General features: G+C 32.7%; 4 non-coding genes across 4 annotated transcripts; all 4 read left to right on the forward strand.

The window, feature by feature from the left end:
* Positions 1-2,204: 2,204 nt before the first annotated feature.
* LOC138914700 (small subunit ribosomal RNA) lies at positions 2,205-4,199 on the forward strand. The gene has a single exon (XR_011420514.1). It is a non-coding gene; the product is annotated as a small subunit ribosomal RNA (ribosomal RNA).
* A 619-nt stretch (positions 4,200-4,818) lies between these two features.
* LOC138914697 (5.8S ribosomal RNA) lies at positions 4,819-4,997 on the forward strand. Its single transcript, XR_011420511.1, has one exon. It is a non-coding gene; the product is annotated as a 5.8S ribosomal RNA (ribosomal RNA).
* Positions 4,998-5,395: 398 nt separating this feature from the next.
* Positions 5,396-9,352, forward strand: LOC138914698 (large subunit ribosomal RNA). Its single transcript, XR_011420512.1, has one exon. It is a non-coding gene; the product is annotated as a large subunit ribosomal RNA (ribosomal RNA).
* Positions 9,353-14,543: 5,191 nt separating this feature from the next.
* On the forward strand, positions 14,544-16,545 carry LOC138914701 (small subunit ribosomal RNA). Its single transcript, XR_011420515.1, has one exon. It is a non-coding gene; the product is annotated as a small subunit ribosomal RNA (ribosomal RNA).
* Positions 16,546-17,039: the final 494 nt, after the last annotated feature.

Below are 17,039 nucleotides of genomic sequence, written 5' to 3' on the forward strand. Positions count from 1 at the left end.
AATAGATTATATAAATATGACCAAAAAATATTTTATATTGAATGGCAAATAAAGAAATACTTGAATATGGAAAATAAAAGAAGTTATATTGATATGGAAGAAAATAATGAGTCATATAGATTGTTGGCATCAGACGAAAATATGCCAATTTACATATCACCGGGCCCGTGCCGCAGTACGAAAAATACCCAATATTTAGACGTCGTGGCCAAAAACATATATAGGGAGGCAGTGCTCGCCGACCGGCCGTATTGTTCAAAATTATGTTTATCATATTATTTGGCAATGCTATATTATAATGATATCTTATACATATAATTCATTATAGCGATATGGAAAATCCATATTATATGTATAAAGAAAAAAATGTATAATAAAATATACATTGACATACAAATATGGCTAGTTGTATGGATATGCCGTATTCATTATATGGATACGGCATATAGATTATATAAATATGACCAAAAATATTTTATATTGATATGGCAAATAAAGAAATTACTTGAATATGGAAATAAAAGAAGTTATATTGATATGGAAGAAAATAATGAGTCATATAGATATGTTGGCATCAGTACGAAATATGCCCAATTTACATACACCGGGGCCGCAGTACGAAAAATACCCAATATTTAGACGTCGTGGCCAAAAACATATATAGGGAGGCAGTGCTCGCCGACCGGCCGTATTGTTCAAAAATTTTATGTTTATCATATTATTTTGGCATGCTATATATAATGATATCTTATACATATATTCAATTATAGCGATATGGAAAATACCACATTATATGTATAAGAAAAAAAATGTATAATAAAATATACATTGACATACAATATGGCTAGTTGTATGGATATGCCGTATTCATTATATGGATACGGCATATAGATTATATGGATATGACCAAAAAATAATTCATAAAGAAATTATATGAATATGGAGAAATAATTGGTTATATTAATATGATCAAATAATACTTTATATAAAAAAGTGAATATCTTTGGTTGGGTGGCAAAGAGAATTAAATAGCCCGATATATAGACGTCGTGGCCAAAAACTACTATAGGGTGAAGTGCTTGTCTGTTGGTCTATATATATACATATAATATTTTATGTGTACACATTATTATTATAGATAGTTAATATCTATCGTATGGGTGGCAAACGGAATTAAATAATTTCGATATTTAGACGTCGTGGCCAAAAACTACTATAGGATGGTCAGTGGTTGTCCACCAATTAATTATTGAACAAACCATATGAATATCATATGCTGTTGTCAATATAATGTATATCAATAATAATAAAAAATAAGGATGGTACAGTAAGTAGTCCATCTACTATTGAACAAAATATATTATAATATATACTTTGTTATCAATAGAACAACATATATTAAAATCAAAATATTATCCGTATAAATTTGTTTCTTAAATGAAATTAAGACTTGGCTACGCGGTAATATTATAAACCCATGATAATAAGGTGAAACAGAGGTCAAGTTTCTATTATATATAGAATAACAAATTGTTTCCGACTTTTATCGTTAATCTTTGGGTAGGTATATATGATAATTTATATTAAATTATTATATCCCCTGTCGTTTGGGCACAGAGTATCGCTTGCCGGTACAATGTGTTTACAAAAGCATTATAATAAAATATAATTGCAATATTAGTGATCAAAATAATTTCATATGCGCTCGGTTTTATATCATATATTACCAGAGAGTTATATGGAAAAGATAAATTTTAAATTTATCATCAAAATGCAAATGATTTAACTCAATATTTATATTGGTTAAAAAAAAATTGTACATGTGTGGATACAATAATTATGTATGTTGAACAAAAATGATATTTTAGAATGAAATATGTATATATAATATAATAAAAACTTATAGAAAGAACAATATATATTGAAAATTGTGTTATAAAAAAGTTGTACTTTTTCTTTAACATCAATTATAAACTTGTTATATTAGTGGCGAAACAAGTAAAAATTAAAGAACGTATACGAATGCCATATAAAAATGGCCGTATTCGAATTAAAATAGAATTATTTCACAAAGCAAAAAAAAAATATTGAATTAAAATCAATATTTAAGAAAAACCGAACATATAAAATGGAAATAAAATCTATTATATTTATATTACTAATTTCTATTCAAAAAATATGAATGAAATATGAACGAAAACATTATTCTGGTTGATCCTGCCAGTAGTTATATGCTTGTCTCAAAGATTAAGCCATGCATGTCTAAGTACACACGAATTAAAAGTGAAACCGCAAAAGGCTCATTATATCAGTTATGGTTCCTTAGATCGTTAACAGTTACTTGGATAACTGTGGTAATTCTAGAGCTAATACATGCAATTAAAACATGAACCTTATGGGACATGTGCTTTTATTAGGCTAAAACCAAGCGATCGCAAGATCGTTATATTGGTTGAACTCTAGATAACATGCAGATCGTATGGTCTTGTACCGACGACAGATCTTTCAAATGTCTGCCCTATCAACTTTTGATGGTAGTATCTAGGACTACCATGGTTGCAACGGGTAACGGGGAATCAGGGTTCGATTCCGGAGAGGGAGCCTGAGAAACGGCTACCACATCTAAGGAAGGCAGCAGGCGCGTAAATTACCCACTCCCAGCTCGGGGAGGTAGTGACGAAAAATAACAATACAGGACTCATATCCGAGGCCCTGTAATTGGAATGAGTACACTTTAAATCCTTTAACAAGGACCAATTGGAGGGCAAGTCTGGTGCCAGCAGCCGCGGTAATTCCAGCTCCAATAGCGTATATTAAAGTTGTTGCGGTTAAAACGTTCGTAGTTGAACTTGTGCTTCATACGGGTAGTACAACTTACAATTGTGGTTAGTACTATACCTTTATGTATGTAAGCGTATTACCGGTGGAGTTCTTATATGTGTTTAAATACTTGTATTTTTTCATATGTTCCTCCTATTTAAAAACCTGCATTAGTGCTCTTAAACGAGTGTTATTGTGGGCCGGTACAATTACTTTGAACAAATTAGAGTGCTTAAAGCAGGCTTCAAATGCCTGAATATTCTGTGCATGGGATAATGAAATAAGACCTCTGTTCTGCTTTCATTGGTTTTCAGATCAAGAGGTAATGATTAATAGAAGCAGTTTGGGGGCATTAGTATTACGACGCGAGAGGTGAAATTCTTGGACCGTCGTAAGACTAACTTAAGCGAAAGCATTTGCCAAAGATGTTTTCATTAATCAAGAACGAAAGTTAGAGGTTCGAAGGCGATCAGATACCGCCCTAGTTCTAACCATAAACGATGCCAGCTAGCAATTGGGTGTAGCTACTTTTATGGCTCTCTCAGTCGATTCCAGGGAAAACAAAGCTTTTGGGCTCCGGGGGAAGTATGGTTGCAAAGCTGAAACTTAAAGGAATTGACGGAAGGGCACCACCAGGAGTGGAGCCTGCGGCTTAATTTGACTCAACACGGGAAAACTTACCAGGTCCGAACATAAGTGTGTAAGACAGATTGATAGCTCTTTCTCGAATCTATGGGTGGTGGTGCATGGCCGTTCTTAGTTCGTGGAGTGATTTGTCTGGTTAATTCCGATAACGAACGAGACTCAAATATATTAAATAGATATCTTCAGGATTATGGTGTTGAAGCTTATATAGCCTTCATTCATGGTGGCAGTAAAATGTTTATTGTGTTTGAATGTGTTTATATAAGTGGAGCCGTACCTGTTGGTTTGTCCCATTATAAGGACACTAGCTTCTTAAATGGACAAATTGCGTCTAGCAATAATGAGATTGAGCAATAACAGGTCTGTGATGCCCTTAGATGTCCTGGGCTGCACGCGCGCTACAATGAAAGTATCAACGTGTATTTCCTAGACCGAGAGGTCCGGGTAAACCGCTGAACCACTTTCATGCTTGGGATTGTGAACTGAAACTGTTCACATGAACTTGGAATTCCCAGTAAGTGTGAGTCATTAACTCGCATTGATTACGTCCCTGCCCTTTGTACACACCGCCCGTCGCTACTACCGATTGAATTATTTAGTGAGGTCTCCGGACGTGATCACTGTGACGCCTTGTGTGTTACGGTTGTTTCGCAAAAGTTGACCGAACTTGATTATTTAGAGGAAGTAAAAGTCGTAACAAGGTTTCCGTAGGTGAACCTGCGGAAGGATCATTATTGTATAATATCCTTACCGTTAATAAAAAAATTTGTTAATACAAATTTAATACAAATTACCAATATATATATATACATAATAATTATAATAATAATTATACCAAAAATATGATCTTAAAAGTAAAAGATCAAATAAATTTCGAACAAGCAAATCGAAATATTGTAATAATATAATATTATTACAAATAAATTAAATAGAAACAAACATAAAATTCGAACAAGCAAATCGAATTATTAATATAATAAAATATATTTTATATATTTATTATAAACTTTTGTGTGTATATGGACCATAATATACACGCGTTGCGAGATGTATTGGCCAACTAATTTGATGATGATCATACATTGGATAATGCAACAACCTAAAATATACAATGTTGTACCTGGTTTCAGGTTAATGTTTTATATAAAATTATCAATATATATTAACAAACAAATGCCATTACAAATAATACTTTGATATATATTGTTTATATAAAACTAAGACATTTCGCAGCATTTATTTTAGGTATATAAATACATTTATTGAAGGAATTGATATATGCCAGTAAAATGGTGTATTTTTAATTTCTTTCAATAAAAACATATTTGACCAAATTTAAAACCAATATTATAAAACTCTAAGCGGTGGATCACTCGGCTCATGGGTCGATGAAGAACGCAGCAAACTGTGCGTCATCGTGTGAACTGCAGGACACATGAACATCGACATTTTGAACGCATATCGCAGTCCATGCTGTTATGTACTTTAATTAATTTTATAGTGCTGCTTGGACTACATATGGTTGAGGGTTGTAAGACTATGCTAATTAAGTTGTTTATACAAATTTTATAATAAAATTTTATAAGCATATGGTATATTATTGGATAAAAATAATTTAATTATTTTATTCATAATATTAACAAATATATGAAAAACATTATCTCACAATAGTAATTAAACTTTGAGAAAAACGAAGAGGAATATTTTCTTTGTCAATCAAATAATACTGAGAAATGTCTAGCATAAAATATTATCTAGAATTGTCTCTTATTAATGATTTGAAATATGAAAAACGTTGACAATATTATTATTCTTCGTTAATTCGTTACAAATAAATGCCATTAATATATATATACGTCAGCTTTAAACGAATTTAATAAAATGTTTTATCATTATATATAAAGAATTAATTGCAAATAAAAGTTATATACAACCTCAACTCATATGGGACTACCCCCTGAATTTAAGCATATTAATTAGGGGAGGAAAAGAAACTAACAAGGATTTTCTTAGTAGCGGCGAGCGAAAAGAAATCAGTTCAGCACTAAGTCACTTTGTCTATATGGCAAATGTGAGATGCAGTGTATGGAGCGTCAATATTCTAGTATGAGAAATTAACGATTTAAGTCCTTCTTAAATGAGGCCATTTACCCATAGAGGGTGCCAGGCCCGTATAACGTTAATGATTACTAGATGATGTTTCCAAAGAGTCGTGTTGCTTGATAGTGCAGCACTAAGTGGGTGGTAAACTCCATCTAAAACTAAATATAACCATGAGACCGATAGTAAACAAGTACCGTGAGGGAAAGTTGAAAAGAACTCTGAATAGAGAGTTAAACAGTACGTGAAACTGCTTAGAGGTTAAGCCCGATGAACCTGAATATCCGTTATGGAAAATTCATCATTAAAATTGTAATATTTAAACAATATTATGATAATAGTGTGCATTTTTTCCATATAAGGACATTGTAATCTATTAGCATACCAAATTTATCATAAAATATAACTTATAGTTTATTCAAATTAAATTGCTTGCATTTTAACACAGAATAAATGTTATTAATTTGATAAAGTGCTGATAGATTTATATGAATACAGTGCGTTAATTTTTCGGAATTATATAATGGCATGATTATCATTGATTTTTGTGTTTATTATATGCACTTGTAGGATTAACAATGCGAAAGATTCAGGATACCTTCGGGACCCGTCTTGAAACACGGACCAAGGAGTCTAACATATGTGCAAGTTATTGGGATATAAACCTAATAGCGTAATTAACTTGACTAATAATGGGATTAGTTTTTTAACTATTTATAGCTAATTAACACAATCCCGGGGCGTTCTATATAGTTATGTATAATGATATTTATATTATTTATGCCTCTAACTGGAACGTACCTTGAGCATATATGCTGTGACCCGAAAGATGGTGAACTATACTTGATCAGGTTGAAGTCAGGGGAAACCCTGATGGAAGACCGAAACAGTTCTGACGTGCAAATCGATTGTCAGAATTGAGTATAGGGGCGAAAGACCAATCGAACCATCTAGTAGCTGGTTCCTTCCGAAGTTTCCCTCAGGATAGCTGGTGCATTTTAATATTATATAAAATAATCTTATCTGGTAAAGCGAATGATTAGAGGCCTTAGGGTCGAAACGATCTTAACCTATTCTCAAACTTTAAATGGGTAAGAACCTTAACTTTCTTGATATGAAGTTTAAGGTTATGATATAATGTGCCCAGTGGGCCACTTTTGGTAAGCAGAACTGGCGCTGTGGGATGAACCAAACGTAATGTTTACGGTGCCCAAATTAACAACTCTGCAGATACCATGAAAGGCGTTGGTTGCTTAAAACAGCAGGACGGTGATCATGGAAGTCGAAATCCGCTAAGGAGTGTGTAACAACTCACCTGCCGAAGCAACTAGCCCTTAAAATGGATGGCGCTTAAGTTGTATACCTATACATTACCGCTAAAGTAGATGATTTATATTACTTGTGATATAAATTTTGAAACTTTAGTGAGTAGGAAGGTACAATGGTATGCGTAGAAGTGTTTGGCGTAAGCCTGCATGGAGCTGCCATTGGTACAGATCTTGGTGGTAGTAGCAAATAATCGAATGAGACCTTGGAGGACTGAAGTGGAGAAGGGTTTCGTGTGAACAGTGGTTGATCACGAGTTAGTCGGTCCTAAGTTCAAGGCGAAAGCCGAAAATTTTCAAGTAAAACCAAAAACGCAATATATACAAATCAAGCTAATATAATATACTTGAATAATTTTGAACGAAAGGGAATACGGTTCCAATTCCGTAACCTGTTGAGTATCCGTTTGTTATTAAATATGGGCCTCGTGCTCATCCTGGCAACAGGAACGACCATAAAGAAGCCGTCGAGAGATATCGGAAGAGTTTTCTTTTCTGTTTTATAGCCGTACTACCATGGAAGTCTTTCGCAGAGAGATATGGTAGATGGGCTAGAAGAGCATGACATATACTGTTGTGTCGATATTTTCTCCTCGGACCTTGAAAATTTATGGTGGGGACACGCAAACTTCTCAACAGGCCGTACCAATATCCGCAGCTGGTCTCCAAGGTGAAGAGTCTCTAGTCGATAGAATAATGTAGGTAAGGGAAGTCGGCAAATTAGATCCGTAACTTCGGGATAAGGATTGGCTCTGAAGATTGAGATAGTCGGGCTTGATTGGGAAACAATAACATGGTTTATGTGCTCGTTCTGGGTAAATAGAGTTTCTAGCATTTATGTTAGTTACTTGTTCCCCGGATAGTTAGTTACGTAGCCAATTGTGGAACTTTCTTGCTAAAATTTTTAAGAATACTAATTGGGTCAAACCAATTAGTTCTTATTAATTATAACGATTATCAATTAACAATCAATTCAGAACTGGCACGGACTTGGGGAATCCGACTGTCTAATTAAAACAAAGCATTGTGATGGCCCTAGCGGGTGTTGACACAATGTGATTTCTGCCCAGTGCTCTGAATGTCAAAGTGAAGAAATTCAAGTAAGCGCGGGTCAACGGCGGGAGTAACTATGACTCTCTTAAGGTAGCCAAATGCCTCGTCATCTAATTAGTGACGCGCATGAATGGATTAACGAGATTCCTACTGTCCCTATCTACTATCTAGCGAAACCACATCCAAGGGAACGGGCTTGGAATAATTAGCGGGGAAAGAAGACCCTTTTGAGCTTGACTCTAATCTGGCAGTGTAAGGAGACATAAGAGGTGTAGAATAAGTGGGAGATATTAGACTTCGGTTTGGTATCGTCAATGAAATACCACTACTCTTATTGTTTCCTTACTTACTTGATTAAATGGAACGTGTATCATTTCCTAGCCATTATACGGATATATTTATTATATCTTATGGTATTGGGTTTTGATGCAAGCTTCTTGATCAAAGTATCACGAGTTTGTTATATAATCGCAAACAAATTCTTTAATAAAACGGTGCATTTATGTATTTTTGATTTGAAAATTTGGTATAACTCCAATTACTCAGGTATGATCCAATTCAAGGACATTGCCAGGTAGGGAGTTTGACTGGGGCGGTACATCTCTCAAATAATAACGGAGGTGTCCCAAGGCCAGCTCAGTGCGGACAGAAACCACACATAGAGCAAAAGGGCAAATGCTGACTTGATCTCGGTGTTCAGTACACACAGGGACAGCAAAAGCTCGGCCTATCGATCCTTTTGGTTTAAAGAGTTTTTAACAAGAGGTGTCAGAAAAGTTACCATAGGGATAACTGGCTTGTGGCGGCCAAGCGTTCATAGCGACGTCGCTTTTTGATCCTTCGATGTCGGCTCTTCCTATCATTGTGAAGCAAAATTCACCAAGCGTTGGATTGTTCACCCATGCAAGGGAACGTGAGCTGGGTTTAGACCGTCGTGAGACAGGTTAGTTTTACCCTACTAATGACAAAACGTTGTTGCGACAGCATTCCTGCGTAGTACGAGAGGAACCGCAGGTACGGACCAATGGCACAATACTTGTTCGAGCGAACAGTGGTATGACGCTACGTCCGTTGGATTATGCCTGAACGCCTCTAAGGTCGTATCCGTGCTGGACTGCAATGATAAATAAGGGGCAATTTGCATTGTATGGCTTCTAAACCATTTAAAGTTTATAATTTACTTTATAAACGACAATGGATGTGATGCCAATGTAATTTGTAACATAGTAAATTGGGAGGATCTTCGATCACCTGATGCCGCGCTAGTTACATATAAAAGCATTATTTAATACAATGACAAAGCCTAGAATCAATTGTAAACGACTTTTGTAACAGGCAAGGTGTTGTAAGTGGTTGAGCAGCTGCCATACTGCGATCCACTGAAGCTTATCCTTTGCTTGATGATTCGATAATAAACATAAATTTAATTGTGTTTATTTTGTTTGGCTTTTTTAAGTCAGAATATATATATATATAAAATATATATATATAAAATAATAATTATATTTAAATAAATTTTATTTAAATATATTTAACAATGGTAGCCATATGTATCGTCATCCTATTAGTGACGCGTATAAAAATATTCTAAGTCCGAACATGCAAATAAGAGACATATGCAAGTATATGTACTTCTTAAGGTAGCCAACTGAATCGTCATCCTATTAGTGACGTGTATACAAATATTCTAAGTCCGAACATACAAGTAAGAGACATATGCAAGTATATGTACCTCTTAAGGTAGCCAACTGAATTGTCATCCTATTAGTGACGTGTATAAAAATATTCTAAGTCCGAACATACAAGTAAGAGACATATGCAAGTATATGTACCTCTTAAGGTAGCCAACTGAATCGTCATCCTGAGTTATATGGATATGAAAATAATATTAAGTTCTAGTATGGATATGAAAAAAAATGAGTTATATGGATATGGGAAAAATAACAAGTTCTAGTATGGATATGAAAAAAATGAGTTATGTGGATATGGGAAAAATAATAAGTTCTAGTATGGATATGAAAAAAAAATGAGTTATATGGATATGGAAAAGAATACAGAGTTCTAGTATGGATATGGAAAAATGAGTTATATGAATATGGGAAAAATGATAAGTTCTAGTATGGATATGAAAAAATATTGAGTTATATGGATATTAAAGAAATAATAAGTTCTAGTATGGATATGGAATAAAATGAGTTATATAGATATGGCAAAAAATTTAATCTTCGAGTATGGATATGAAAAAATTAGTTATATGAATATGGGAAAATTTATAAGTTCTAGTATGGATATGGGAAAAATAATAAGTTCTAGTATGGATATAAAAAAATATTGAGTTATATGGATATAGAAATAATAAGTTCTAGTATGGATATGGAAAAAAATTAGTTATATTGATATGCTAAATAATGAGTTATATGCATATGGGAAAAATACTAAGTTGTAGTATGGATATGGGAAGAATACTGAGTTCTAGTATGGATATGGGAAAAATAATCAGTTCTAGTATGGATATGAAAAAATATTGAGTTTTATGGATATTGAAGAGATAATAAGCTCTAGTATGGATATGGAAAAAATTAATTATATTGTAATAGTAAATAATAAGTTATATGGATATAGGAAGAAAATTAGGTTCTAGTATGGATATGAAAAAAATTAGTTCTATGGATATGGGAAAAATAAAAAGTTCTGGTATGGATATGGAAAAATATTAAGTTATATGGATATGAAAGAAATAATAAGTTCTAGTATGGATATGGAATAAAATGAGTTATATAGATATGGCAAAAAATTAATGTTCTAGTATGGATATGAAAAAAAATTAGTTATATGAATATGGGAAAATTATAAGTTCTAGTATGCATATGGGAAAAAGAATAAGTTCTAGTATGGATATGAAAAAATATTGAGTTATATGAATATTAAAGAAATAATAAGTTCTAGTATGAATATGGAAAAATATTATTTATATTGATATGGTAAATAATGATTTATATGGATATGGGATAAATACTAAATTCTAGTGTGGATATGGAAAAAACGAGTTATATGGATATGGGAAAAATAATAAGTTCAAGTATGGATATGGAAAAAAATTAGTTTAATAGTTATAGGTATGGAAAAAAAATTAATTATATAGATATAGAACAAAAAATAAGTTATATGGATATGGTGGCATCAGTACGAAATATGCCCAATTTACATACACCGGAGCCGCAGTACGATAAATACCCAATATTTAGACGTCGTGGCCAAAAACATATATAGGGAAGGCAGTGCTCGCCGACCGGTTGTATTGTTCAAAATTTATGTTTTTCATATTATTTTGGCAATGCTATATATAAAGATATCTTATACATATAATTCAATTATAGCGATATGGAAATACCATATTATATGTATAAAGAAAAAAAATGTATAATAAAATATACATTGACATACAATAATGGCTAGTTGTATGGATATGACGTATTCAATATATGGATACGGCATATAGATTATATAAATATGACCAAAAAATATTTTATATTGATATGGCAAATAAAGAAATTACTTGAATATGGAAATAAAAGAAGTTATATTGATATGGAAGAAAATAATGAGTCATATAGATATGTTGGCATCAGTACGAAATATGCCCAATTTACATACACCGGGGCCGCAGTACGAAAAATACCCAATATTTAGACGTCGTGGCCAAAAACATATATAGGGAGGCAGTGCTCGCCGACCGGCCGTATTGTTCAAAATTTATGTTTATCATATTATTTTGGCAATGCTATATATAAATGATATCTTATACATATAATTCAATTATAGCGATATGGAAATACCATATTATATGTATAAAGAAAAAAAATGTATAATAAAATATACATTGACATACAAATATGGCTAGTTGTATGGATATGCCGTATTCATTATATGGATACGGCATATAGATTATATAAATATGACCAAAAAATATTTTATATTGATATGGCAAATAAAGAAATTACTTGAATATGGAAATAAAAGAAGTTATATTGATATGGAAGAAAATAATGAGTCATATAGATATGTTGGCATCAGTACGAAATATGCCCAATTTACATACACCGGGGCCGCAGTACGAAAAATACCCAATATTTAGACGTCGTGGCCAAAAACATATATAGGGAGGCAGTGCTCGCCGACCGGCCGTATTGTTCAAAATTTATGTTTATCATATTATTTTGGCAATGCTATATATAAATGATATCTTATACATATAATTCAATTATAGCGATATGGAAATACCATATTATATGTATAAAGAAAAAAAATGTATAATAAAATATACATTGACATACAAATATGGCTAGTTGTATGGATATGCCGTATTCATTATATGGATACGGCATATAGATTATATAAATATGACCAAAAAATATTTTATATTGATATGGCAAATAAAGAAATTACTTGAATATGGAAATAAAAGAAGTTATATTGATATGGAAGAAAATAATGAGTCATATAGATATGTTGGCATCAGTACGAAATATGCCCAATTTACATACACCGGGGCCGCAGTACGAAAAATACCCAATATTTAGACGTCGTGGCCAAAAACATATATAGGGAGGCAGTGCTCGCCGACCGGCCGTATTGTTCAAAATTTATGTTTATCATATTATTTTGGCAATGCTATATATAAATGATATCTTATACATATAATTCAATTATAGCGATATGGAAATACCATATTATATGTATAAAGAAAAAAAATGTATAATAAAATATACATTGACATACAAATATGGCTAGTTGTATGGATATGCCGTATTCATTATATGGATACGGCATATAGATTATATAAATATGACCAAAAAATATTTTATATTGATATGGCAAATAAAGAAATTACTTGAATATGGAAATAAAAGAAGTTATATTGATATGGAAGAAAATAATGAGTCATATAGATATGTTGGCATCAGTACGAAATATGCCCAATTTACATACACCGGGGCCGCAGTACGAAAAATACCCAATATTTAGACGTCGTGGCCAAAAACATATATAGGGAGGCAGTGCTCGCCGACCGGCCGTATTGTTCAAAATTTATGTTTATCATATTATTTTGGCAATGCTATATATAAATGATATCTTATACATATAATTCAATTATAGCGATATGGAAATACCACATTATATGTATAAAGAAAAAAAATGTATAATAAAATATACATTGACATACAAATATGGCTAGTTGTATGGATATGCCGTATTCATTATATGGATACGGCATATAGATTATATGGATATGACCAAAAAATAATTCATAAAGAAATTATATGAATATGGCAGAAATAATTGGTTATATTAATATGATCAAATAATACTTTATATAAAAAAGTGAATATCTTTGGTTGGGTGGCAAAGAGAATTAAATATGCCCGATATATAGACGTCGTGGCCAAAAACTACTATAGGGTGAAGTGCTTGTCTGTTGGTCTATATATATACATATAATATTTTATGTGTACACATTATTATTATAGATAGTTAATATCTATCGTATGGGTGGCAAACGGAATTAAATAATTTCGATATTTAGACGTCGTGGCCAAAAACTACTATAGGATGGTCAGTGGTTGTCCACCAATTAATTATTGAACAAACCATATGAATATCATATGCTGTTGTCAATATAATGTATATCAATAATAATAAAAAAATAAGGATGGTACAGTAAGTAGTCCATCTACTATTGAACAAAATATATTATAATATATACTTTTGTTATCAATAGAACAACATATATTAAAATCAAAATATTATCCGTATAAATTTGTTTCTTAAATGAAATTAAGACTTGGCTACGCGGTTAATATTATAAACCCATGATAATAAGGTGAAACAGAGGTCAAGTTTCTATTATATATAGAATAACAAATTGTTTCCGACTTTTATCGTTAATCTTTGGTGGCAGGTATATATGATAATTTATATTAAATTATTATATCCCCTGTCGTTTGGGCACAGAGTATCGCTTGCCGGTACAATGTGTTTACAAAAAGCATTATAATAAAATATAATTGCAATATTAGTGATCAAAATAATTTCATATGCGCTCGGTTTTATATCATATATTACCAGAGAGTTATATGGAAAAGATAAATTTTAAATTTATCATCAAAATGCAAATGATTTAACTCAATATTTATATTGGTTAAACAAAAATTGTACATGTGTGGATACAATAATTATGTATGTTGAACAAAAATGATATTTTAGAATGAAATATGTATATATAATATAATAAAAACTTATAGAAAGAATAATATATAATGAAAATTGTGTTATAAAAAAGTTGTACTTTTTCTTTAACATCAATTATAAACTTGTTATATTAGTGGCGAAACAAGTAAAAATTAAAGAACGTATACGAATGCCATATAAAAATGGCCGTATTCGAATTAAAATAGAATTATTTCACAAAGCAAAAAAAAAATATTGAATTAAAATCAATATTTAAGAAAAACCGAACATATAAAATGGAAATAAAATCTATTATATTTATATTACTAATTTCTATTCAAAAAATATGAATGAAATATGAACGAAAACATTATTCTGGTTGATCCTGCCAGTAGTTATATGCTTGTCTCAAAGATTAAGCCATGCATGTCTAAGTACACACGAATTAAAAGTGAAACCGCAAAAGGCTCATTATATCAGTTATGGTTCCTTAGATCGTTAACAGTTACTTGGATAACTGTGGTAATTCTAGAGCTAATACATGCAATTAAAACATGAACCTTATGGGACATGTGCTTTTATTAGGCTAAAACCAAGCGATCGCAAGATCGTTATATTGGTTGAACTCTAGATAACATGCAGATCGTATGGTCTTGTACCGACGACAGATCTTTCAAATGTCTGCCCTATCAACTTTTGATGGTAGTATCTAGGACTACCATGGTTGCAACGGGTAACGGGGAATCAGGGTTCGATTCCGGAGAGGGAGCCTGAGAAACGGCTACCACATCTAAGGAAGGCAGCAGGCGCGTAAATTACCCACTCCCAGCTCGGGGAGGTAGTGACGAAAAATAACAATACAGGACTCATATCCGAGGCCCTGTAATTGGAATGAGTACACTTTAAATCCTTTAACAAGGACCAATTGGAGGGCAAGTCTGGTGCCAGCAGCCGCGGTAATTCCAGCTCCAATAGCGTATATTAAAGTTGTTGCGGTTAAAACGTTCGTAGTTGAACTTGTGCTTCATACGGGTAGTACAACTTACAATTGTGGTTAGTACTATACCTTTATGTATGTAAGCGTATTACCGGTGGAGTTCTTATATGTGTTTAAATACTTGTATTTTTTCATATGTTCCTCCTATTTAAAAACCTGCATTAGTGCTCTTAAACGAGTGTTATTGTGGGCCGGTACAATTACTTTGAACAAATTAGAGTGCTTAAAGCAGGCTTCAAATGCCTGAATATTCTGTGCATGGGATAATGAAATAAGACCTCTGTTCTGCTTTCATTGGTTTTCAGATCAAGAGGTAATGATTAATAGAAGCAGTTTGGGGGCATTAGTATTACGACGCGAGAGGTGAAATTCTTGGACCGTCGTAAGACTAACTTAAGCGAAAGCATTTGCCAAAGATGTTTTCATTAATCAAGAACGAAAGTTAGAGGTTCGAAGGCGATCAGATACCGCCCTAGTTCTAACCATAAACGATGCCAGCTAGCAATTGGGTGTAGCTACTTTTATGGCTCTCTCAGTCGCTTCCCGGGAAACCAAAGCTTTTGGGCTCCGGGGGAAGTATGGTTGCAAAGCTGAAACTTAAAGGAATTGACGGAAGGTGCCCAGGAGTGCCCAGGAGTGGAGCCTGCGGCTTAATTTGACTCAACACGGGAAAACTTACCAGGTCCGAACATAAGTGTGTAAGACAGATTGATAGCTCTTTCTCGAATCTATGGGTGGTGGTGCATGGCCGTTCTTAGTTCGTGGAGTGATTTGTCTGGTTAATTCCGATAACGAACGAGACTCAAATATATTAAATAGATATCTTCAGGATTATGGTGTTGAAGCTTATATAGCCTTCATTCATGGTGGCAGTAAAATGTTTATTGTGTTTGAATGTGTTTATATAAGTGGAGCCGTACCTGTTGGTTTGTCCCATTATAAGGACACTAGCTTCTTAAATGGACAAATTGCGTCTAGCAATAATGAGATTGAGCAATAACAGGTCTGTGATGCCCTTAGATGTCCTGGGCTGCACGCGCGCTACAATGAAAGTATCAACGTGTATTTCCTAGACCGAGAGGTCCGGGTAAACCGCTGAACCACTTTCATGCTTGGGATTGTGAACTGAAACTGTTCACATGAACTTGGAATTCCCAGTAAGTGTGAGTCATTAACTCGCATTGATTACGTCCCTGCCCTTTGTACATACCGCCCGTCGCTACTACCGATTGAATTATTTAGTGAGGTCTCCGGACGTGATCACTGTGACGCCTTGTGTGTTACGGTTGTTTCGCAAAAGTTGACCGAACTTGATTATTTAGAGGAAGTAAAAGTCGTAACAAGGTTTCCGTAGGTGAACCTGCGGAAGGATCATTATTGTATAATATCCTTACCGTTAATAAAAAAATTTGTTAATACAAATTTAATACAAATTACCAATATATATATATACATAATAATTATAATAATAATTATACCAAAAATATGATCTTAAAAGTAAAAGATCAAATAAATTTCGAACAAGCAAATCGAAATATTGTAATAATATAAAATTATTACAAATAAATTAAATAGAAACAAACATAAAATTCGATCAAGCAAATCGAATTATTAATATAATAAAATATATTATATATATTTATTATAAACTTTTGTGTGTATATGGACCATAATATACACGCGTTGCGAGATGTATTGGCCAACTAATTTGATGATGATCATACATTGGATAATGCAACAACCTAAAATATACAATGTTGTACCTGGTTTCAGGTTAATGTTTTATATAAAATTATCAATATATATTAACAAACAAATGCCATTACAAATAATACTTTGATATATATTGTTTATATAAAACTAAGACATTT

The sequence above is a fragment of the Drosophila takahashii genome, unplaced genomic scaffold (assembly GCF_030179915.1).
Source record: "Drosophila takahashii strain IR98-3 E-12201 unplaced genomic scaffold, DtakHiC1v2 scaffold_77, whole genome shotgun sequence".
Lineage (NCBI taxonomy): Eukaryota > Metazoa > Arthropoda > Insecta > Diptera > Drosophilidae > Drosophila > Drosophila takahashii.